Source organism: Notolepis coatsorum, assembly GCF_963971535.1.
Source record: "Notolepis coatsorum genome assembly, chromosome: 8".
NCBI lineage: Eukaryota > Metazoa > Chordata > Actinopteri > Aulopiformes > Paralepididae > Notolepis > Notolepis coatsorum.
In genome coordinates this window covers 24,509,455-24,534,734 of record NC_140172.1, presented here as the reverse complement: position 1 = coordinate 24,534,734, position 25,280 = coordinate 24,509,455, and positions in this window count along the sequence as shown.

Below are 25,280 nucleotides of genomic sequence, written 5' to 3'. Positions count from 1 at the left end.
CTGTAGCGCCGTTTGGCCTCTGACACTGTCCTCCTTACGTTGTATCGCGCCACCTTGTGGTCATTCATGTTGCCTGCCACTAGGCCGTCGTTGTATGCTTTGGTGCGCTCTCTCAGAGCTTCACGGACGGATTTGTCTACCCAGGGTTTTTGATTTGGGTAAACTCTCATTTTGGTAGTGGGGATTGTTTCTTCCACCCTAGTACAAACATAGTCCAGCACTGTTTCCGTGTAGACATTAATGTTATCTGTGTCGCGGAACACATTCCAGTCTGTGCAGTGAAACACAGACCGGAGCGTCTCCTCTGACGTCAAATCCCATTTCTGCACCTCTCGCGAGACTACAGGAGTACTTTTAATTCTCTGTTTGTACTTTGGTGAAAGAAAGATTGACGCGTGATCTGATTTACCAAAGCCACTATCAGAATGAGCCTTGTAGCCACCTTTAAATTGCGTGTAACAGTGATCTAGGATGTTACCGCCTCTGGTGTTGCAAGTCACATGCTGATAGAAGTCAGGTAATACCTTTCTCAGATTGGCGCTGTTGAAATCGCCCAGCACCAAAATGGCGGCGTTAACGTTCGTCGCTTGTATTCTATTTACCTCGTCGTGGAGTCTGGAGAGCGCGGCGTTGTTGCTGGCTTGCGGTGGAATATACACTCCTACAAGGATGATCGCCGTTAACTCCCTCGGGAGGAAGAAAGGACGACACTTGATGGTTATATATTCCAGGTCTGGGGAGCAGTGGTTGGATAATTCCTTCACGTTAGTTGGATCGCTCCAATTTTTGTTAAACATGAAGGCAATACCTCCTCCACGTTGTTTACCGGACTCTGATGTCCGATCCTTGCGATGGATAAAGAAGTGATCGGCTGGTTGAATTGCGTGGTCTGGAACCTCCGGCGTGAGCCACGTTTCAGTGAAGCAGAGAACGTTGCAGTCCCTAACGTCTCTTTGGTATTGAATCGTTGCTCGGATGTCATCCAGTTTATTGTCAATTGATTGTACATTGGCTAGCAATATACTGGGCAATGGTGTTCGGTGGCGTCTGGATCTCAGCCTGTTACGGATCCCAGCTCTCTTCCCTCGCCGTGTAGTCCAGAGTTGTCTACAGTTCTAGACTTAAACCACTTTGTTTCAAGCAACAGTTTCTGGAGCAGGAGTAGTTACATCATGGCTATGGTTAAAGTCAGTTAAAATTCAGTCCGGGATTAAAGCCCCTTTAGTCTCAGGTTATGACAGATTTTAGTTTCACCTTCGTCTTTTCTCCTTTTATTTGGAAGCAACGTATGTCAGAACCATATGCTGAATACCTCTTCACCTACGACTGAACTCCTGTACATGGTAGCAACACTAGGGATGCAACTAAAGATGATTTTGTTATTGATTAATCTAAACGATTATTTTACCAGAAAAAACAACAATCGATTCTATTTGCAATTCAATATTTCACTAGTATCCTCAGGTCACATGGGTAGTTGCCTCTTTAACACCACCTACTGAATACCCAGAGTAGGAGATGAGCCATGAAGTTTATTTATGTCTGTAAATGCTGTGTAGTGTGGATTCCTACTAGGGATGGGTACCGAACCCGGTACGTCGGTACTACAGAGTACCAATTAATAATAATAATAAATTGTATTTGTATTGCACTTTACGTTCACTAGGATCCCAAAGTGCTACAGGGTTAAAACAGTAAAAAAAATAAAAGAATTAAGGCGGCTAGGTGGTGCAGCGGACTAAGCGCTCGTCACCAACGCAAGATACACTGGTATCGAATCCGGCTGTCAGCGTTGCCTCTAGGGATGCACGATAATTATCGGGCCGGTAATTATCGGGCCGATATCAGCAATTATGACGTCATCCCGATAACGTTATTAATAGCTCCGATAATATAATATATTTTTTGGTAAAAAAAAAATGCGGTGTGGGTGAATTGGAATGAAGTGCGTTTGTTTTGACTGTAGGCTCCTCCCGTTTTGTCAGTACTGTGGTACGACTGACATTGTGTGGTTTAGGAACAGGGCGTTTTACACAAATCCAGCGCTCCCTTTCTTGGCTGTGACGTAGCCACGCAAGTTAGCGTTAACAACAAACTTAGAAGCCCACGACGACGCGAGGAGCTAAACAAAGCTAGCCCCTTTCGTGGCTGTGATGCAACCCTTGGTTGAATACGCAGTCACTTATTGCTCCGTAGTAGCCAGGTTAATTTGCACCACCAAGGACTGCTTAAAAGCTAGCGGCTTGAGCCCTTCTGCGGTTCCCTCGGTCTTCGACAGACAGACCGGCGCATGCAGTTCAGCGTCACGGAGCATTTAGCCTGCTGGCTACCTAGCTCCACTTCAACCAGCATCGGGAGCTCCAGCAGCTTGTCGATGTGCTAATAGCCTCAGCAAGCTAACGTTAGCTGGCTCCAGCAGCTTGTCGATCTGCTGGAGCCAGCTAACGTTAGGTTGCTCCAGCAGCTTGTCGATCTGCTGGAGCCAGCTAACGTTAGGTTGCTGAGGCTATTAGCACATCGACAAGCTGCTGGATCTCCCGATGCTGGTTGAAGTGGAGCTAGGTAGCCAGCAGGCTAAATGCTCCCGACGACATCAACAAGCTGCTTGAGCCAGCTAACGTTAGCTTGACTGGTTGCTGGCTAACTAATGAAGCTACTCGTCCCGGGAGATAACGGCGCTGCCTGGCTGGTTGTTGGCTAACTAATGAAGCTACTTGTCCCGGGAGATAACGGCGCTGCCTGACTGGTTGCTGGCTAACTAATGTAGCTACTCGTCCCGGGAGATAACGGCGCTGCCTGGCTGGTTGCTGGCTAACTAATGTAGCTACTCATCCCGGGAGATAACGGCGCTGCCTGGCTGGTTGTTGGCTAACTAATGTAGCTACTCGTCCCGGGAGATAACGGCGCTGCCTGGCTGGTTGTTGGCTAACTAATGTAGCTACTCGTCCCGGGAGATAACGGCGCTGCCTGGCTGGTTGTTGGCTAACTAATGTAGCTACTCGTCCCGGGAGATAACGGCGCTGCCTGGCTGGTTGTTGGCTAACTAATGTAGCTACTCGTCCCGTGAGATAACGGCACTGCCTGGCTGGTTGCCCTTCTGTCAAACTTCTTTAATTTAGCAAACGACTCGTCAATAGGTACAAGCGTGCTCGCGCCGTCGTCGCGGGCCCCCAACACCGTGGCGGTGGTGATGCTGCAGGTGACCCGTTGTTGTGGTGGTGATGTGAGGTGGTGATGTGTCCACTCAAAGCCTCTTTTTCAAGGCTCCGCTTTGAAAAAAGAACAAAAAGCTTCGAGCGTCTTAGGTTGGATGCACCACAAGCTGTTGACGGATTGTGAATTTTCATTTGGAAAAATAAATATGGTCACTTTATCAGTCAAAACTGTTGTCTTGGCTTTTGTTTCTGTTGTCTGGTTAGGTCACATTTAAGTTGGTGTTAAGTTATTGTCCTGGGAAGTCTTTTTATGTATTATTATTGTATTGTGATATGTTTTGTTTCATGTTGAAAAAAAAAAGATTGATAAAAAAAAAATACACATTCAATTTTTTTTAATAATACAATAAATATCGGTTATCGGCTTGAGGAGCATAAAGTTATCGGTATCGGTGTCAAAAAAGCAATATCGTGCATCCCTAGTTGCCTCCGGCTTGGCCGGACATCATACTGGCTCAATTGGCAGAGTCAGCGGGAGGGAAGCCGGTGGGGTGGTATTCTGGTCGTTGTAAACAGCGACTCCTACAGGTCGGTCAGCGAGGGAGGGAGATGGTGAAGGTAGTGCGACATCCCACGCGTTACACTTGACCAATGACAGTCCGCGCTGGCAGGTGAAAAGAGGCTGCTGGCTGTCTCCTATGTCTCGGAGGAAGCATCTGAAAGACTTCAGGGCTCCCTAGACCGACCAGTGGGGGGCACATGCGAGCAACGACCAGGAAGGGGAGGGGGGAATTGGCATAACAACTAAATTGGATGGGAGAAAAACAGAAGAAAAAAGCGGATACAAATAAAATAAAAGAAAATTAGTAAAAAATTAAATACAGAATAAAAATTAAATAAAAATAGAACATAGTTAAAAACATAGTATAAACAGAAAATGAAAGACAACAGCACAAGAAAAAAATATCAAGAAAAAAGAAAAAGCTAACAGTCAAAAGCCTTTTGAAACATAGGTTTTCAGGCCTGCTTTAAAAGAGACCAGGCTCTGTGGTGCCCTCAGCTGGATGGGGAGTCTGTGCAACAGGCGTGGTGCAGCCGAGCAGAAGGCTTAGTCACCCATGGTGCAGCCGGGTACTGGGGATCCGAAGGAGCAGGCTACCTGCAGATCCGAGGGTACGGGTGAAGATTGTGGAGTGATGAGTTCCTGAAGGTAGAGAGGTGCGTGTCCGTTTATGCAGTTATGGGTGAGCATCAGGATTTTGTAGTTGATCCAGGATGAGACGGGGAGCCAATGTAGTGAGTGGAGGATGGGGGTTATGTGCTCGTGTTTACGGACGCTCATCAGGATCATGGCAGCGCTGGCAATTCACGTGAGATCAATCGGTGCAACATTTTGATACCTAAGACCCGCCCAGTTAGAAAATAATTCGAATTCCAATGACGCGCAATTGTCATTTCATAATACACAGACCAGCACTCATGTTGCACTCATCTGGTCTCTTTGGATAGACCAGATGAGGTCAGCGTAGGGCTATGGAATCCGCAATTGCGGAATCGCGGAGGATTTCACGGAATTGAGATATTAACACGGAATTTGCTTAAATTATACATAAATCGGTTTTCATATAAATCAATCTTCACTACGACTTTAAAACGGTGACGCAGTGATTTTGATTGGCAAGAAGCCTGGGCAAATGTTCGACTCACATCAAGGAACCCGGACCATCAACAAATCAATCTTAACTATATTCACAGGACATACTTGACTCCTATAAGACTGAAAAAAAAGGGTCTTATACAAGACTCCAAATGTTCTTTATGTACAAATGGGGACGAGGGGAAATGTATGCACATGTACTGGGACTGCCCACCAGTTAAGATATTCTGGAAAGAGGTGACCCAGCAATTATCAAATCTCGTAACTTGGAATATACCTGTACACCCCTCTGTATTACTGCTGAATGATGTTTTTGAGTGTGCAGTACATCCACAGCTAAAGAGATTGGTTTTATCGGGTATCACAGTGGCTAAAAAGCTGATAGCATCACGATGGTTCCAACCGGAAAAAAATTGCCGAAAGGTCTGGATTATTACATATCTCGATGTGATCTATCAAGAAATATCTACAGCAAGAATTTTGGGTCTCAATGAATCCAAAATGACATTGTGGTTAGAAGTGGTGGAGAAAATAAAAGCTAGCATATAATGGTAATTTCTGGTTAGGAGCGAGGGAAAATGGATGGATTATCCAATGGGGGGTCCGGGAGGGGGGGGTACGAGCTGGAGCATATGTGTGTAGGTTTTTAGATAACAGGTATTAAGGGTATATCCTATATATGACAATTAACTAAACTGTGATTTCATTGGATGTGCACTGTCAACTAATGCTTGTGTATCTTATTGTGTGTTGTCATGTTTGTTTATGTGTTTGTTTAAAAAATTATAAAATAAAATACAAAAAACGGTGACGCAGAAATGACAAGTTAACAAATCCATTGCGCGGAACGACAGTCATCAGTCAGTCAGTCACTCTCTCTCTCTCCTTCAAGTAGCCAAACGGTACACTATAAAACGAACTGGATAGTTGATTTAAGATGATTCATAAGACATTATCCCTTTCTGTGTGTGTGTACTGAGGATGGGCAGATAATGTTGATTAGGGATGCCCCGATCACGTTTTTTGCCACCGATAACAGATTGTCTATGAGCCATATCGGCCGATACCGATAGTTTAGTTTTATAAAAGTTTTTTTTTTTTATATATTTTTTAGATTTTTTTTTTTATAAAATATATATATTATATAATCATACTTGTAGTTGTATTATCTGCGAGACATCGCCACCACGCAACAAGTCAAAATGCTCGCTATCTGCAAACAGCTCCACTGTCTGTGTGTATACTCGAGTAGCCTCCAGCTGTAGCCAGGATTCTCCGGCGCTGCAGCTGGACCCTATTGGTATACTCTGCTTTGGTCAAATCACATTCAGCATGCCCTCAGCTAGCCCCTTTCGTGACTGCGATGCAAGCCAGGGGCTTGAATACGCATCGAATCAATGTTATAAGACATTGATATCAGGAGCTATCTGTAGCTACTGCTAGATAACATTAAGACAACGCCTCAGTGAACTATTTAGTTTACTGGGACATTTCATATAGAGCTAACGTGAGCTAACGTTGGCTACCGAGCTAACGGAGGTATCATGCACTCGACTATTGCTGGAGCATTTGTTGATATCAGCAGCTATCAGTAGCTAGCCAACTAGATACCGTTACACAGGAAAAACTGGGGAGTCATTTTCCCAGAGTAATTATTACGGAGTTATTATTTTCCTCTCAAGTAGTCATATTTACTCCATTTGGGGCATAATCATTGCCTGTGGCCAATAGAGTGAGAGTAAAGTTCCAGAAGAGTTTCTATTGGAGTAATACAGCATTGGTCACGCCTACTATCCATATAATTCCCAAAGGTGCCGACGCCATCTTTCTCTCTCGCTTCAAGCTCAGGTATACCAGCAAGAGCGCAATACAGCGATATTTTCCTTCTCTTGGATGCCAAATACCAGGTAAGATTATTATTATTATTTGTTAATTTATTAAACAGCAATGTGTGTAACTAATTTGCAACATTACAGCTAAGCCACAGAGCCATCTATCACGATGTTCGCATGTTAGCTGCTATACGTTTGCACGCACGCTATTAAATAAACGTTTTACAGTTGTATGGACAAGTATTCAATTATCAACAGTATTGCTATCAGGGACAGTGCACATTAATCAACATGTCGGTTTTCATGTAAAATGTATATGAGCTAGTGTATAGCCAGAAGCTAATTTCCACCTGTATAGGCCTGAGACCATACCTGTAGACCATGCCTGTAGGCTGTTGTTAAAAGTAGTGATATAACTATATCCATACAAAAACTGACTTATTAAGAACATACAAGACAAGTAGACATAGTACAGGAGATGGAACAATTATATGTTACATGTTGGCGGTTTTTGCTGAAACGGTGGCAGAGACAACGTGTGTTTTACTCTAAATAGAGTCACCGTACATTACAGCTAAGCCACAGAGCCATCTATCACGATGTTAGCATGTTAGCTGCTAGCACGCACGCTATTAAATAAACGTTTTACAGTTTTATGGACAATAACTTAAGAACAGGTACGTCGGTGCAACACGAGTATTCAATTATCAACAGTATTGCTATCAGGGACAGTGCACATTAATCAACATGTCGGTTTTCATGTAAAATGTATATGAGCTAGTGTTAGCCAGAAGCTAATTTTCACCTGCATGCGGCTATACCTGTATAGGCCTGAGACCATACCTGTAGACCATGCCTGTAGGCTGTTGTTAAAAGTAGTGATATAACTATATCCATACAAAAACTGACGTATTAAGAACATACAAGACAAGTAGACATAGTACAGGAGATGGAACAATTATATGTTACATGTTGGCGGATTTTGCTGAAGAGACAACGTGTGTTTTACTCTAAATAGAGTCACGTAAATTTGCCGCAATGTGCTGTAGGTTGACTGTTTTACTAGTGGTAAATGGACATAACAAGTTAATTTGACGCACTGTTCGGTTCAACAAGTGTTTATTTGAACCATTGTACTGGGTTGACTAATTTGTGTGTTCTGCCTCCATGTATAATATAATGGAAACTTGTGGAACTATCCTCACAGTAAATTTCACAGAGTAAATTTTACTCAAACTGAGTCAATTTGAGCCCAAGACGTGAGTAAAGTTTTACTCAGTTTGAGTAAAATGTACTCAGCGAAATTTACTGTATGGTGCTTTTGTAATATTTTCTAATTGTAACACTCCTCATAATGCATGAGTTGTTGTGCCCTATATGTATCATCTTAGTAACTGTTATTATTTATTTGCCATCAGATGCAGGCTGTACGTGTTAAACACGTTGACCGGCAGAAATTCATCTGTTTTGAGGGCCAATTGACCTTCACTACTTTTTTGGAGTGTGGTGAGTGAAACATTTTGCACAGCGTGCCGTTGGTTCTCAAAATGGCGTCCGCCTTGATAGTTAGGAACCAAATGGACCCTTATTGGTCTGTAACTCTGACTGTGAACACATGGACCCCAACGTCCATTGTACACCGTCAAGAGTTAAATTAACATTGATTTTACAATATAAATTGGGGTCCCAAAGATACAAATGCCATTAAATGGGTGCCCTTGGAATTAAAATGGTTGAGAATCACTGCTAGAGCCGTACAAATATTGTCTTATGGGGGTCCATGGCACATCTTTTCAAATGGGGGGTCTGTGGGCTAATTGTCAATTTGGGGGGTCCTTGACATGAAATGTTTGAGAACCACTGCCCTATGCAACAACATACTGGGTATCAGTTTAGGCTTTCCCTGCATGTTAATTTAAGCTGTAGGCCTACAGTACAAAGCACAATCCATTTTATTTAGGATAGAGTGAACCAATCAATGTCTTACACCCCTTCCTGACAGGCAGTGACGCGAGCGAGCGTGATTGCGAAAATGATTAAAATGTATTCGTTTCAATCAGACTATCCTGACCTGCCGCGAGCGACAGCAAACTGAGCGGCGATGTCGTTCCCCCCTCAAATATTCGCTCGCTGTGTCTCTAGTTGAGCGATTACGCGGCCGAGTCACGCCCCTAAACACTTTTTATTGGTCAAGAATCGCAGGCTGCTTTGCCCCTGTGTGCTTCCAGGTAACACACACACAGACACACCCGGACACGCGCCGCCTCATATCAGGACAGTGTCGCGCACGATTTCGTCTCCAGTTCGCACGCTCGCTGCCTGTCAGGAACCGGTGTTAAGTATGTCAATTAAGGCTGTCAATCTTCCTCATATGATCACATTTTCAGTGGCTATTTTAATATCCCATTTTATGACATTTTAATTAATACAAATTAAATAAATTGCACAACAGATTTATCAATAAGCTTGTGCAATCTTGTTTTGTCTATAGTTGCCAAGAAATTTGAAATTCCTAGTACCTTGGACTTAAAGGTCTATGATGACTCAAACACTGAAGTCGACGACGAGGCGTTTCAATTTCTTCTAAAAAAACCAGACCTGGGTGTGTTGGAGATTTGTTCACCCCAAGACTCAAATCCTGAAGGTGAGTTGCTAACATGGAGCCTTATAGCCTCATCCATACAGTCCTGGCTGCTTGAAGCCTTTTTACAACATTTCCGGGTTCCCGTTTTTTTCGCTCTGATTGGCCAGGTCATGTGACATGAGCGGCAATCGTGGGACGGCAAGTTTCTACACTGGTTAAGGGCACTCTTCGAAGTTGGTTAAGGTTAGAGTTTGTCTTAGAGCATGGCGATAGAACGCCAGGTAGTTTGCAGGCTGTTCGACGCGGAAATGGGCAAACACGCTATTGGGCGCACATGTCACATGACCTGGCCAATCAGAGCGCCGGAAACGCGGATGCGTTGTAAAAAGGCTACACGTGTCCTGGCTAACCTAAAATGTCACACAGGTACTGTGTATTTTTGTACTTTGAAATGATCTTTGTATATATGCCCAATGTAACGTGTGGATCCTTCCTAATCTAATGTGGTCTTTTTACATTACACTTGTCACAAACATTCCTATCTAATCACACTTATATGTCTACATGATTGTTAGATTCAGTGAGGACCTCTGCAAGCAACTCCAGCAGCCAAAGCTCCGTTCTCAGCTCTGGTGCAGACAATGAGGGGGAGTCTGATGACACCATCATTTTGCAGTCTAGTCCTGCTCCAAGAAACGGTGCTGACCTGACTCGTATCACTCTGGTAAGCTTTGCATATGACTGTTTGAAATGGAGATGGTGACTCTGATAAAGGGGTAGCATGGGCATTGGGGATGGCCAAGTACAATTGGGGAGAAAATGGGGGGGGGGGGGTCATGGTTTACATTTGTCACCTTAACCCTTTCACTGCCGCACAACAGCAGGTTAACCCTTTCACTGCCGCACTACAGAAGGTTAACCCTTTCACTGCCGCACTACAGAAGGTTAACCCTTTACTATCACATACTGTACCACATACTGTATACCACATACTGTACCACATACTGTACCACATACTGTATACAACATACTGTATACCACATACTGTACCACATACTGTACCACATACTGTATACCACATACTGTACCACATACTGTATACCACATACTGTACCACATACTGTACCACATACTATATACCACATACTGTACCACATACTGTATACCACATACTGTACCACATACTGTACCACATACTGTACCACATACTGTACCACATACTGTACCACATACTGTATACCACAGACTGTACCACATACTGTACCACATACTGTACCACATACTGTACCACATACTGTACCACATACTGCACCACATACTGTATACCACATACTGTACCACATACTGTATACCACATACTGTACCACATACTGTACCACATACTGTATACCACATACTGTACCACATACTGTATACCACATACTGTACCACATACTGTATACCACATACTGTACCACATACTGTACCACATACTGTACCACATACTGTACCACATACTGTATACCACATACTGTACCACATACTGTACCACATACTGTACCACATACTGTATACCACATACTGTACCACATACTGTATACCACATACTGTATACCACATACTGGTACTAGTGTGGCAGTGAAAGGGTTAAATATACTTGGCCACCAAATGACTGTCTATCCATGTGTGTCCTCCCCCCCCCCCCCCCCTTTTTACTCCCGCTTAGATGACTGAAAAGATTCTGAGGGACACAGCTGGAGGAGAGAGGATCATTGCCGATTATGCTCGGACGAAAACCCTAACGGATACCAGAAGACGCGACATGGTGAAGATATTGGTTGCGCACATGGCAAAAGAGCATGGGTAATTATGTTATCTAAACATTACGCACCCAATACACATTTTTGGTTTTTACTAAGATCCTCCTTTTTGCAGAATTGGTAAATGATAAATGGTTATCCAAAGCGCTTTACATAGATTGTGCAGAAGGCATTGGCACAGCAATACTTTTGTTTGGATCTCATACTTGTGTATGTGTGCACTGTAGGACGAGTCCTTCAAGGCGTGTTAAAGAAGACTACGCAAAGGGCATCACTGCCTTATTCCCATACCTGGCCGATCCCCAGGGCAATTTGGGATATGTAAGTACATCAGGGAAAAGTGCAGAGAGACATTTCATCGGCGACTCAGTGCATGTGTGTTCCTGTGGGTCGCCCATCTTGCGTGTGTGTTAAAACTGCATGACAAATAAAGACTTCTAGTCTAACAATTATTATGTTTATAGGTCATTCTTGTTATATAATTTCTAGGGATGTTCGATATTGGCTTTTTTTTTTACCGATATCCGATATACCGATATTGTCCAACTCTTTAATTTCCAATACCGATATCAACCGATACCGATATATGCAGGGTTTCTCCCCCCCCCCCCCCCCAAAAGGAATAATTTCAGGTAATTAACATTAGGCTACATATCTCTTGTCGTGGAATTAACACAACATTATGCATAACATTATCCAATCACATGCATGGTACATAAAACACCAACCCCATTACTCCTCACTTCTCTGGAATTGCTTAAAAGGGCTGTGCGGAGTACGATTTCAACTAAATATTTGTTAACATTTCTGTATGTTGACCATTTCTCCTAACCTCAACAATTTAAGAACCACAGATGTCCTACCTGTTGACCTTGATTTTAGCAATTCTTCAGAGAAGGGCATGTGTTAAGTTTTAAGGAGAGAAATAAACACATTTACACATGCCCATTTAAACCAAATAACTTTTATTTTTTTCTCTTTACTTCTTGTGTTTTAGGAGCAGTATTACAATCCAGTAGATGGGAGTGGGTTTCTGGCATGGAGGGTGAAATCACTTCAAAAGATAGCATCAGAGGGACAAAAGAAGAGCCGTAATGTTCAGCCACTGATCGGTATGTAATTTTGATTGTCCCAGTCCACTGTTTATCTAGCAACTGTGAAGATGGATCATTATAGTAAATGCATATCACTGGAAAGTATTGCAGCAGTATGTGTGGTTTCTACACTGTTACAGGTGGTCCAAGTTCTGGCGACAGAGCCCCCTTCTCTGAGGAAAACCAGCTAACCACAGACACCCAGTTTCGTGAGGCCAGTGCACTGATGAAGCATACAACTGATGAAGCAATCATCAAGGAGAAGATGAAACAGACCTTCACCCATCGCCAAGAAATGATGCATGACCCAATCAAGTCCTCTGAAATATTCACCACCTTTCCACGATTCCTAGACATCACAGGAATGGTATGTGGCTTGCATTAAAGTCTAACTGAAATAAAAAATGACCTTTTTTAAACAATTTAGATCACATCCCTGGTCATAGGGTGAACCTATTTAATAGGGCTGTCCCTGACTAAGGATTTGGATGGTCGACTAGGATTGTTAATTTTTTTTTTTTTTTTTTTTTTTTTTTTTTATCATTCCATTTGGGCTGTGGGGGGTGCTTAATGTCTGAAGGAGTCAACTGAAGGCTTCTTGTCCTCTGCAAAAGCATACAATTGGTCCACTGATGAAATCCTCTTTCAGTGCCTCTGTGCCTGTTTTCGTAGGCAGTTAGCCTCTGGTATGCCTGCCATTAGCGTTAGCCACGCTTCTATGCCTCTTTTCTTTTGAAAAAAATTATAATATATATATATATATATATATATTTTTTTTTATAATATTATATTCGACTAAGAGGTTGGCCAGTCGACTACGGCCCCTTTCGACCGATTAGTCGACTAATCGATTAATAGGGGTCAGCCCTACTATTTAACAATGTATGACAAAAAAAATTCAACCATGTTTTATTCCATCTTGTCTGCAGATTGAGCAGGATTTCAGTCTGATGTTTGGTGATGACATCTCTGCAAAGTTCCTGGAGAAGTGGCCTACTTTCTGCAGGCAGAAAGTCCTTGAACAAAGCCGTGGCCTCACCCAGACCGGCGACCTTCAAGACCTGCTTCAGAATGCTGAATCCACAACAGACACAATAGAACTGAACAATGGTATGCTTGAATTAAAGGAATATAATAATGGAAGGGTGAATTGTTTTTTAAACAAATGGAAACACAGCTTTTAGTCAAATGTATTTCTGATTTTTTTTATTTAATTTTTTGTATTTTTAGCATGGGACAGTGAAATGTCCTCCCTCTTGCTTCTTGTCCACCTCCTGCCACCATCACCTCAGGGACGCAACAAGAGACCGGGAAAGCTCTCAGCCAGAGAAGCCATTGACTCCCTTGTGAAGTTCATAAAGGTAAGGTTACAGTTGCCTATATTATCGGCCGATATTGGCATTCAAATGTGATATAGGAAAATATCGGTAAAAAAAAATTAATTATTCTTTTTACATTTCTATAACCAACTTTTATTTACCCAGGCAAGTAAGAACAAATTCTGATTTTATTTATTGTCAAAAGTATGCATAATGTTATGTTAATTCCACAACAAGACATATGTAATGTTAATTACCTGAAATTATTCAGTTTTTTGGGGGGGAAACCCTGCATATATCGGTATCGGTTGATATTGGTATTGGAAATTAAGAGTTGGACAATATCGGTATATCGGTAAAAAAGCCAATATCGAGCATCCCTAGTTACAGTTGAATTAAAGTATAAGAAGGATCACTGTTCTGTCTAGGGGTGCACGATATTGATTTGTTGACCCCGATATCGATACCAATAACTTTCTGCTCCTCAAGGTCGATACCGATAACCGATATATATATTTATTGTACTATAATTATAAATTTTTTTATGTATATTCCTGTAGTTTTGACCTAACCAGATTTATCATGACATGAGCGTTACTATATGAACAAAACAAAGCCAAGAGAACAGTTTTGACTCTTCAAATAAAGTGACTATTTATTTTTCCAAATAAATATAATTTGAGTCGATCACAAAATTCACAATCCGTCAATGTCATTAACAATGTGTTTCCCTGAACAACTAAAAACCAACAGGTATTGTGCTTTGTCAGTAGGGATGCTGTTCACATTTGAACCGATACGGTACCGGTACCTGTGAATCGATACCGGTACCCAACGGTACCTTTTTCGGTACTTTAGTCTCTAAAAATGTAATCTACCTACCTCAGTTGTGAGAAGAAAAAAATCCAAACTTCAAATAACCACATTTTCGACCGTTTTTGGCTTGCCTTTGCCCCGACTGCTTTGTTGTTGAATCAAGTCAAATCCTAAATAAGCATATATAGTGCGTGTGAATGTTGACATGAAAAGAAAAAAGTAAAAAAAATATATATATTTTTTTTATTATCAGAGCTATCAATACTTTTATCGGGATGACGTCATAATTGCTGATATCGGCCTGATAATTATCGTGCATCCCTGATATTGACCTGCATGATTGAAATCATGCAAAGACCACGGTTTGCAAACCGTGACTAATTTTAATAGCAAGACTAATGAAGTTCTCTTGTCACAGACTGGGACCAGTATCCAGGGGCATTTGGACAGCATCACGGAGAGCCTTCAACCCTATCTGCTTGCTGTAGGGACCCAGAGGAGTGTGATTCACAAGTACTTCATTGTGATTGACAAACATGCAATCCCTTGTAAGTCACCAGACTCTCTTGCCTCTTTTGATGAGCTTTTCAAAGCTCATTTTGTCTTTGGTACCTCATACAACCGGGATCTGGCCAATATGTACAACTTCTTGCAAACCGCCATTTACAAGATCGATGCTGCTACCACTAATGTCAACCCCAGGGTTAAAGAGATGAGGGCTCGGATGCTGCACTGATTTCTTTTTTATACTGAGAGGATATTTTATCTTGGGCCTCTGATGCTGCACAGACTTTTGATACTGAGAAGATATTTTATCTTGAGGCCTCTGATGCTGCACAGACTTTTGATACTGAGAAGATATTTTATCTTGAGGCCTCTGATGCTCCAGTGTTTTTTGATAAGATGTTGTGTTTCATTTGCAAAAACTCTCAGGCAAATGCCAATTCACTGATGAGGCACTTAAGGTTGATCCACGGACTTTGTTCAGGAAGGACACTTCGTCTTAAATGTGGTCAGCCTGGTTGTTTACATGTCTTTTGCACTTTTTCTGGGTTTCGAAAGCATCTTAAAGCACGTCATCAACCATGTGATGATCCTGGTGAAGGCCGCTCTACAGCTGAACATTTAGCTGAAAGTTATGTTGATGACTTTCCATCAGGCAGTGCCCCTTCTGACCCAGTCCTTCCAGTCCTTCTTAATAATAGTCTTGTAGACAGCTGTGCTGCAACAGTAGCTGAACTTAAAGTGGCAGGTGTAGGTGAAACAATAATCAACTCTTTGGTAACTTCAATGGAAGTGATTGTTGATGATATCCATAATCAAGCAAAACAATATGTGAAGCAGTGTCTATCTTTACAGGAACCTATCAAAAGTGAGGTTGAGTGTAAAATTGATCAGTGTTATGAAGAAATTGAAAATCCCTTTTGTATCTTAAATTCTGAAACTAAGAGAAGGCAATATTTTACAGAGAAGTGGGGAAGGGTAGACCCAGTTGAATATGTCCTTGGTACAAGATTTGATACCCTGCGCAATCGGACTACTGGAACTTATGATCAGGCTGTTGTTACTGATAAATGTGTTTATATCCCAATTTTGAAAACATTAGACTTTATTTACAAACACCCTAATATAAAAGAGATGATGCAGAGTGATTCCAGTTTAAGAGAAGATCTTCTTAATGACTTGTGTGATGGAGAGTATTTCAAGAGTCATCCTCTATTTTCAAAACAGAAGCATGCAATTCAGGTGCAGCTTTTCTATGATGATTTTGAATGCGCGAATCCGTTGGGGAGTAAAAAGGGAATACATAAATTAGGAGCAATCTATTTCACCTTGCGTAATTTTTCTCCAAAGTACAACTCAATTCTGCTTAATATTCATTTGGTCGCTTTATTCCATGCCCAAGACATTAAAACACATGGCTTTTCTAAAATACTTGCTCCACTTGTGGAAGATATTAAAATACTGGAGAAGGATGGAATTAAGGTCCCATTGTATGATCAGCCAGTGTATGGAACTATTGTCCAAGTTACAGGTGACAACCTTGGTATTCACGGTTTGTTTGGTTTCGTAGAATCATTCAGTGCCAGATATTGTTGCCGCTTTTGTCTTGCTGAGAAAGAGGACTTTCAGACGGAATTCAAAGAAGATTCACCCAAGATAGTTATGCGAACTCGAGCACTTCATGCAGAACACTGCCACACAATGGAGACTACTATTGGTCTTCCCTATGTGATGGGAGTTAAACGTTCTTGCATTCTAAATTCCTTGCAGTACTTCAATACATGTGACAATTTCTCTGTCGATATTATGCATGATATCTTGGAGGGCGTGGCACAATATGAAATGAAACTGCTAATACTACACTTGATTAAAAACTACACAACATCAAAGGAAATAGACTTGAGAATTAAGAGCTTTAACTATGGTTACCTGGAACAAAACAACAAGCCACCTGCATTGAAGTTAGTAGAGACCTCAAATGACTTGGGGTTAAATGCAATCCAATCTTGGTGTTTACTTCGCAATCTACCACTTATCTTTGGAGACTTGGTTTGTCCAAATGATCAACACTGGTATTTGCTTCTGCTGTTGCTTCAAATAGCAGATATTGTATTTTCTCCCAGGTTATCAACTGGCATTACTATTTATTTAAAACACTTGATTGCAGAGCACCACGGGTTATTCAAGCATTTGTTTCCCAACAGGAGGCTACTACCAAAGCATCATTTTATGGTGCACTATCCTACATGTATTCGTAAAATTGGACCACTTTTGCATGTCTGGTGCATGCGCTATGAAGCGAAGCATAATTTCTTTAAAAAACAACTAAAAAGCTTCAAAAATATAACTAAAACGTTGGCAAAGAAACACCAAAGTCAAGTAGCATACAATTGGCAGACATTTGATCCCAACAGACTGGTGCTTGGTCCAAGTAAAATGGTAGCATTAAATGTGATGGACAGAGGCTGTGAGATAGCGGAGACTCTTCAGGTACCAAGTGCCACCAAGGTGTTAAATGTTAGATGGGCCAAACACCATGGAAATATGTATCGTCCAGGTTTAGTTGTTTGCCTTAAAGTTCTTAGTGAGGTTCCAGTTTTTCACAAAATCCACCGTGTTGTTCTTAAAGATGAGAGGTTACTGTTGTTTACATTTGCACTACAAACCGTGTCTCTGGATGACAATTTTTATGCATTTAAAGTTGTGTGTACTACAGATGGACCTCATGTAGTTGATGTCAAAGAGCTTTTGTTTTACAAAGCATTCGATATACAGATGTCATACAGTGATGACGATTCAAGCTCATTTATTGTTCCATACTGTTTCCTGTGATTTAAAAAAGGAAAAGAGAAAATCACTAAGCTCTTGAACTATTGCACTGGGGATGAACACTATTAGTTTTCTTTTATTTCTTTGGGGTGAACAGATGCTGCTGTCACTTTATATAGAGGCCAAAATGTAATTGATCGATTACTCTCCCCATGAAGCCTTAATTGAAGTCATGGTGATTTCTTTTTGTTGCATTCCTGAGCCAATAATTTGATGACTGGCTTGAATTATTGGCTCAGGAATGCGACAAACAAACAAATCTCCATGAATTCAAGGATTCATGGGGTGTGTAATTGGTAGATTTCTTTTTTTGGGTGAGCTATCCCTTTTTAAAAGGGTGTACAGATGCTGCTGTCACTTTACAGAGGCCAAAATGTAATTGATCGATTACTCTCCCCATGAAGCCTTAATTGAAGTCATGGTGATTTCTTTTTGTTGCATTCCTGAGCCAATAATTTGATGACTGGCTTGAATTATTGGCTCAGGAATGCGACAAACAAACAAATCTCCATGAATTCAAGGATTCATGGGGTGTGTAATTGGTAGATTTCTTTTTTTGGGTGAGCTATCCCTTTTTAAAAGGGTGTACAGATGCTGCTGTCACTTTACAGAGGCCAAAATGTAATTGATCGATTACTCTCCCCATGAAGCCTTAATTGAAGTCATGGTGATTTCTTTTTGTTGCATTCCTGAGCCAATAATTTGATGACTGGCTTGAATTATTGGCTCAGGAATGCGACAAACAAACAAATCTCCATGAATTCAAGGATTCATGGGGTGTGTAATTGGTAGATTTCTTTTTTTGGGTGAGCTATCCCTTTTTAAAAGGGTGTACAGATGCTGCTGTCACTTTACAGAGGCCAAAATGTAATTGATCGATTACTCTCCCCATGAAGCCTTAATTGAAGTCATGGTGATTTCTTTTTGTTGCATTCCTGAGCCAATAATTTGATGACTGGCTTGAATTATTGGCTCAGGAATGCGACAAACAAACAAATCTCCATGAATTCAAGGATTCATGGGGTGTGTAATTGGTAGATTTCTTTTTTTGGGTGAGCTATCCCTTTTTAAAAGGGTGCAGATGCTGCTGTCACTTTACAGAGGCCAAAATGTAATTGTCTTTTATTTATGACCTTTTTTCTATCGATTACTCTCCCCATGAAGCCTTGAAGTCATGGTGATTTTTGTATATAATGGAGTTGTTTGCAGAGGGGCTCACTGAATCTAACAATCACGTAGACATATACCAAGTGTGATTAGCAAGAGAGGAATGTTTGTGACAAGTGTAATGTAAAAAGATTAGGAAGGATCCACACCAAGCAAGTTCTTCCTCAGACGTGTTTTTTTTTTTTTTTTACTATGTTACATTACATTGGGCGTATAGAAACAAAGATCATTTCAAAGTACAAACATATACAGTACCTGTGTGACATTTTGGATGAGGCTAGGCTCCATGTTAATAAGCAACTTGGGGTGAACAAATCTCCAACACACCCATGTCTGGTTTCTTTAACTGAAACGCCTCCTTGTCGACTTCAGTGTTTTAAGTCATCATAGACCTTTAAGTCCAAGGTACTAGGAATTTCAAATTTCTTGGCAACTGAAAACAAAGATTGCACAAGCTTATTGATGAATCTTATTTTATTAATGACCTTTTTTTCTTTCTATCGATCGCCCCTTGAAGTCATGATTCTCACACGCTGTTGTAAAACTGTTTGCATCCCAACTGAAACGCCTCCTTGTCGACTTCAGTGTTTTAAGTCATCATAGACCTTTAAGTCCAAGGTACTAGGAATTTCAAATTTCTTGGCAACTGAAAACAAAGATTGCACAAGCTTATATTGATGAATCTTATTTTATTAATTTTTTTTTCTATCGATTGCCCCTTGAAGTCATGATTCTCACACGCTGTTGTAAAACTGTTTGCATCCCAAAGGATATGCCTGCATGTTGCAAATAAAAGTGCATTGTTAAATACTGATTTCTGCTTTGCCCCCGTTTATTTTAAATGTATTATTCCAGAGTAAATTATTATTTAATTCTATATTGAGTGAAATATGATATTCTATATTGAGTGAAATCTATTCTATATTGAGTGAACTACAACTCCATATTGAGGGAATTACAACTCTATATTGATTAAAATACCACTCTATATTGAGTGAAATATGATATTCTATATCGAGTGAAATCTATTCTATATTGAGTGAACTACAACTCCATATTGAGGGAATTACAACTCTATATTGATTAAAATACCACTCTATATTGAGTGAAATATGATATTCTATATCGAGTGAAATCTATTCTATATTGAGTGAACTACAACTCCATATTGAGGGAATTACAACTCTATATTGATTAAAATACCACTCTATATTGAGTGAAATATAACTTTAAGTATCTCTATATTGAGTGAAATATAACTTAAAATATCTCTATATTGAGTGAAATATAACTCTATTGAGTGAAAATATAACTCTATATTGATTAAAATACCACTCTATATTGAGTGAAATATAACTTAAAATATCTCTATATTGAGTGAAAAATAACTCTATAGATGTTAGAGTTGTTTTTACTTTATGCTAAATGGAGTAAGTTGGTATTTTGTAGAGTTAAATGTTAACACTAAATGGAGTAGAAATAACTCTGAAGATTTAACTCTGTGACAAGAGTCATTTTCACTCTATCTGGAGTCGGAGCCAATACTGTCTTTTTGGGAGTAAAATTTTACTCAATTTGAGTAAATTTGACTCTGCGAATTTTCCTGTGTAGACAATGCCTCATGTATTAAACTAAAAGTAAATAGTTGACTGGGTCATTTTGTTTAAACAGTAACGTTAGCTAGGTAGCTAACGTTAGCTCACAGAGGTCCCATGCACTAGACTAGAGCAATAAGAGTCTCTGTTGACACGGGCCTGGGAGGGGGAGGAGGAGCGGCAGTGCGCTGCAGCTCTGTGTGCTTGAGAGAGAAGTCAGCGAGTGAGAACTCCGCTAAGAATTGGATCATGTTTTTCGATCGGTTTTCACGATCGGCGAAAATAAAGCATTATCGGAATTCACCGATCTCATATTTATACTGAATATCGGCCGATACCGATCGCTGGCCGATCGATCGGGGCATCCCTAATGTTGATATTTAAACTTAAAAAAAAAGAAAATACATAACACATGTCATGTGTACATGATCATGCAACAAAAATATTTGTAGTAGGAACAGTTTGGGAGAGTAAGGTAGGGTGGGGTTTTAGTAGTTTGTGTGATAACAATGTTGAAATTGAGAAGTTTAGACTTTAGTTTTTTGTTAGAAATAACATTGTTATAATGAAAGTTAGGGGTGTAACGATGCATCGATTAATCTTTTTTTATGTTTTTTTTGTATCGTTTTTATTGACCTATAGTCCATTCATGCTGAGTGAATCAGTTTTTTGGGGGCATTTATCAAATTTACTGATAGCTCCTGATATTAACAAATGCTCCAGCAAGCAAGTCTAGTAGTCCATGTTGACACCTCCGTATGCTTGCGTTAGCTGACGTTAGTTCACTGTTCAAAACGAAATGTCCCATTGAACTAAAAAGTTCTGTCTTAACGTCATCTAGCCGGCTAGCAGTAGCTACAGATAGCTTGCATTTTGTTTGCAGATAGCGAGCATTTTGACTTGTTGCGTGGTGGCGATGTCTCGCAGATAATACAAGTACAAGTCTAATTATATAATATATATATTTTATAAAAAAAAGATAAAAATTATATAATATAGTTTTTTATTTCTTTTTAAACAAAAAACGATCGGTATCGGCCGATATGGCTCACGACGATCGGTGATCGGTGGCAAAAAACTTGATCGGGGCATCCCTAACTGGGGATGTTGTTTGCTCCTGACAAGAGTCTCAAAGTCTGGGGTGATGGTAGCAGGGCTCGAGACTAACGATGTCCCGTCGTCCCGGGGACGATCAAATATTGATTTGGGACGAACAGAAATCATTGCCGGGACACAAACGGGACGAAGAGGATTTTTTTTTGCACAGGAAATGTCAATTAGCCGACTGTCAGTGCGCGCACATATTGCTGTCAAACGGTGCATGTCTCATGCCGACTTTGACAGAGAGACGGCAACATTATCATGTGGGGTTCACTGAAATCTAAACGTTGTGTGATTTGCCGAAACCAATGACTATCTCCGCCGTCCCAACGCAGCGATACGCTAATCCAGCATCAAGCTCCCGCCCACCATTCTGATCAGCAAACCACAGGTCGCGCTGCAGCAGCCCCAAATTTATCTCGACATCGAAAAAGAAAAGGTTAAAAAATGCCAGGAACTGGTGATACTTGCTGTGTGCGTGAACATAACCCATTGGACATGAACTGACGGTATGTTTTTATTGATATATCATTGGGATCCCCCTCCGATATTGGTCAACACGTCACCATGCATTTTGGCCGGAGCTTAAAAAAGCATGGTGGACGCGCGGTGGACACCTTACGTCTGTGTTTATAATGAATGAATGGTAAAACGGATTATATTGAAACATAGTGCGAGCACTCACAACAACTATTCACACAATTTAAAACAGCCCATATTTATTATAGTTGACAGTCGCACGAGACCACTATACAAGAACCGCGAAAATATCAGAATGGATAAAAATAAAGATAAACACTATACTGGCATCCTCTCAGTGAAGAGAGCACCGCAAATATGCTGCGCTATTTGAAGAGGATAAACACAGCAGAAGAAGATGGAGAACAGACACACACTGACCAACAGGGAACTGCATCCAACAATACAACCCCTGACTCTAACGTAAGGACACATTTAAATAACAGAAGTGTAATGTTATCCGCAACGCCCCAACCCTAGACACCTTCAAAACTGCTCTAAAAACACACCTCTTGACCAAGGCTTTTCCCCATCAGTTAGTTTAGATTAGGTCCATTATCCATTATCCCTAACCTTCCCTCATCCCCTTTTTCCCCCCTATTTCCCTAGCCCTATTTTTTGTCCCGATTGTGAAGCGACCTTGGGTTCTATGAAAGGCGCTATATAAATTTGATCTATTATTATTATTATTGGAACTGTATATTATCGACACGTTCTAGTTATAGCTGCTTATTATCTTTGTGCTTACAATAATCAAAAGGTACGGTACACAGTTGGTCTCACCCTCTGTGCCATTATAAGCACAAAATATGTCCCCATATGACCAAATTGACGTTGATATATTATATATATAAAAAAAAATTGGGACGGTTTACATTCACTTTGGGACGGTTAAAACTGTATTTCGGGACGGTGGTGAAAAAAGTTAGTCTGGAGCCCTGGATGGTAGACAAAGCAACTCTGAGGTCATGCTCAATGTCCAATCTGTTCCTCTGCTTTGTCTTCAGCTGGACCAGATCTGAGAAGCCACTATCACAAAGATATAGTGCGGCAAAAAAGAAAAAAAAAATATATATATATATATATATATATATATATATAATGACTAATCGACAAACATTCTGCGTCGACAAGTTTTTATGATCAACGTCGTCGATTATGTCGACTAATCGTTGCAGCCCTAATTGGTTGGCAACATTGTGACAGATTTAAATGTTAATTACTCAATTAATATTATAATAATGTTTAGTAGTTGAAGGAATTAAATTGCGATAAGAGTCAAAACTGTGTTCAAATTCATTCAAAACTCGGCAGCTAGGCTACTAACTAGAACCAAGAGGAGAGACCAAATCAGTCCAGTATTAGCTAACCTACACTGGCTTCCGGTAACATTTAGAATTGATTTCACGGTCCTCCTCCTTATATACAAAGCACTAAATGGAACAGGACCAGGGCTCTACAGTGCGACCATATTGCTCGCATATGCCCCTAAAAATATGTGCGTGCGAACATGCAAAATCAAGTACTCGCGCGGCGTGCGAGTGGGGCCAGCGAGTGCAGAGTACAGCCTCTCATTCGTCCTTTTTTTTCTCCGCTGCGAGAATCGTTAAAAAACTACAAGTCCCACAGTTCACAGCCGCATAAACGTTCCAATCACAGTAGTTTCCTGTGGTCACGCGACTGGAAACCGAAAGTAATGATCAGCGGCTGCGTCACTGTCTGAGTCAAACAATAATACAGCCACCGAAGCCCATTAATTTTTATTTTGCACGAAAGATACCGGAGAATGAGAAGTCAGGCGAGGCAGCTCATGTTACAGAGGTGATGGTTAACGTTAACCAAGATACTGACGCTAGCCAGCATGCTAGCGAAGTTGGCCAAGCTAGCGAGGCTACACCCACTGTAGCACCCAATGTAGCCACTGTAGCTAGCGAAGCTACACCCACTGGAGCCGGAGGGAAGACATACAAATTTAACGTGAATTGGTTAAACATTTCCCCATGGCTAGAGTTCGAAAACAATGTCATGTTTTGTAAATATTGCAAAGTAGGATCGATGCATTGCGATGCATTGTTACACCCCTACAACTGGCCCACTGTGTATGTGTGTACAGCTAACTTGGCTAGCGTTATCAACCGCAGAGGTGGGCAATGGGTCCAGCTGTAGCGCCGGACGGCCAGAGTGCAAGCGGTGTGGCAATAGGGTCCAGCTGCAGCGCCGGACGGCCAGAGTGCAACGGTGTGACGTCGTAATTGGCAGAATCGACTGTCAATCAATGGTCTACCTGACACGCAAACTACTGTACTGGAGGTGTACAGTATTTCAATAGGCAACCCTGAAAGGATTATTTTTCTAAAAGAGCAACACTAGCTCCCCCCTCTACTGATGGCCCTGGTTGTAAAGCCAGTGTCTCCTTTTTGTTCAATATCACTGCCTTTCTTATTAGGCCTAGTTGTTGGCTACAACTTTGCCATAGTAGGCATTAATCACTTAATTAATAGTTCAAATGTCTGTCCCATTCCCGTTTGCACACGCAGATGATACACACACATGCACACAGTGGGCCAGTGACTTTGGTGGTATGTGCTATTGCACAGATGTGTCCCGTTTGCACATGCACGCACAGTACAAATATACATTTATTTTTGAAAGAAAAAAACTCTGTTACTTGACATATTTTCACTGTGCTCCTAAATATTTTTGGGTGCTCCTAAATTTTTTCATTTAGGAGCACCTGTGCCCCTAGTGAAAAAGGTTAGCGTAGAGCCCTGAGGACCAAGCTACATTGTAAATTCTCTAGTCAACTATGTGCCTCCTAGAACATTGCGATCTTCTTCTACTGGTCTATTAAAGGTTCCAAGCCACAGTCTAAGGAAAATCGGGGATGCAGCCTTTGCAAACTATGCACCAAAATTATGGAACACACTATCTATGGACATTAGGGAAGCTATATCTCTTAATATTTAAAAGAATAAGCTAAAAACGTACCTCTTCACCATAGCCTTCTAATACACTCCCGCTGTTGATTGTACTGTAGCACTATTTTACTCTGTCCATTCTATTGCATAATTTTACTATCTATTCTATTCTACTATTTTATTGCACTGTATTATTTTACTTTTTGACTAATCAAAAAAATAAGACAGATTAGTCGACTACCAAAATAATCGTTAGTTGCAGCCCTATTAGAAAGTGTTCTATTTTCGTTCTTAAGCACAGTATTTAGAATGTCTCTATGCAAGGGTTTTGCAGCCAATTAGACTGTGGCGGGTCGCCACAGTCTAGGTAATTAATGGGAAACACTGTAGA